Source organism: Convolutriloba macropyga, unplaced genomic scaffold (genome assembly GCF_964194025.1).
Source record: "Convolutriloba macropyga unplaced genomic scaffold, txConMacr16.3 SCAFFOLD_6673, whole genome shotgun sequence".
NCBI classification, from domain to species: Eukaryota; Metazoa; Xenacoelomorpha; order Acoela; family Convolutidae; genus Convolutriloba; species Convolutriloba macropyga.
The window spans coordinates 7,501-8,752 of NW_027449477.1; the positions used below are offsets into that span (position 1 = coordinate 7,501).

The window sequence follows — 1,252 nt, forward strand, 5'->3', positions numbered from 1 at the left end:
GGCATTAGCCTGTCTTTTAGAATCGACTAACTCATGTGCAAACGCTGTTCACATGAAAGCCTTTCCCGCTTCAGTCCTCAAAGTTCTCATTTGAGTACTTGCTACTTCCACCAAGATCTGCTCCATTGATCGCTTCGCGCATACACTTGCGTGCATACTTTAGCGCAATCAATGTGTCCTCCTACACATGAATATCATTTTTGAGCTGGTGAGGCTCTTTTTCTCTAATCTAACTTGCGTTAGATATTGATATTCATGGTTGGGTATAGGCCACGAGCTCTAGTGCCATCCATTTTCAGGGCTGATTGATTCGGCAGGTGAGTTGTTACACACTCCTTAGCGGATTTCAACTTCCATGACCACCGTCCTGCTGTCAGTATCAATCAACACCTTTTGTGGTGACTCATGAGCAAGTAGTTAGGCGCCTTAACCCAACTTTTGGTTCATCCCACATCGCCGGTTCTGCTTACCAAAAGCGGCCCACAAAAAGCTTGCATTCATAGTCCAAGTGCAATTAAGTCACAAGGACATCTCACCGATTTATAGTTTGAGAATAGGTGAAGGAAAAATTTTCCCCCATTCCTCTAATCATTCGCTTTAACCGATGAAATTGCTTTGCGAAGATTTTTCAATCTTGCTCAAGCTTTTGCTATCCTGAGGGAAACTTCGGAGGAAACCAGCTACTAGATGGTTCGATTAGTCTTTCGCCCCTATGCTCAGGTCAGACGATCGATTTGCACGTCAGAACCGCTTCGGGCTTCCACCATGGTTTCCCGTGGCTTCGCCCTGCCCAAGCATAGATCACCATCTTTCGGGTCGTGTGCTACTTGCTCTGGATCAGTCATGCAATAAGAGCAAAACCGTCCGTGGTTGCGGGACACCGAATCGGCGCCCTCACCACACAAAGTAGTGCAATTCATAAAAATTACACTGTTCACTTTCATTTCGCGTGTGCGCTTTCAATGAGCGACAACACTTGCAAGCAACTCACACTCCTTGGTCCGTGTTTCAAGACGGGCTGTAGAGAGCATTGAATAGGAAGTTGAGGTCAGACAGGCAATCAAGATCAATTTATCTCATTTTGTTTAGAATCAACAAGAAGAATTCCGAGGAAAACTTCTGCTCGATTCATTAACAAGATTTGCCAAAAGACGACAACTACACTACTCGGTAGCCGAGAATATAATATCAAGGCATTGAGTATGGTAACGCTCACTCCAGTTCCCCTTCAACAGTTTCACGTACTTTTCAC

At 45.0% G+C, this 1,252-nt stretch overlaps 1 pseudogene; it reads right to left on the reverse strand.

The window, feature by feature from the left end:
- The window catches only part of LOC142355061 (large subunit ribosomal RNA), a pseudogene marked incomplete at its 5' end in the record, with an annotated part of 3,134 nt that extends 1,882 nt beyond the window's left edge, over nucleotides 1-1,252 (reverse strand).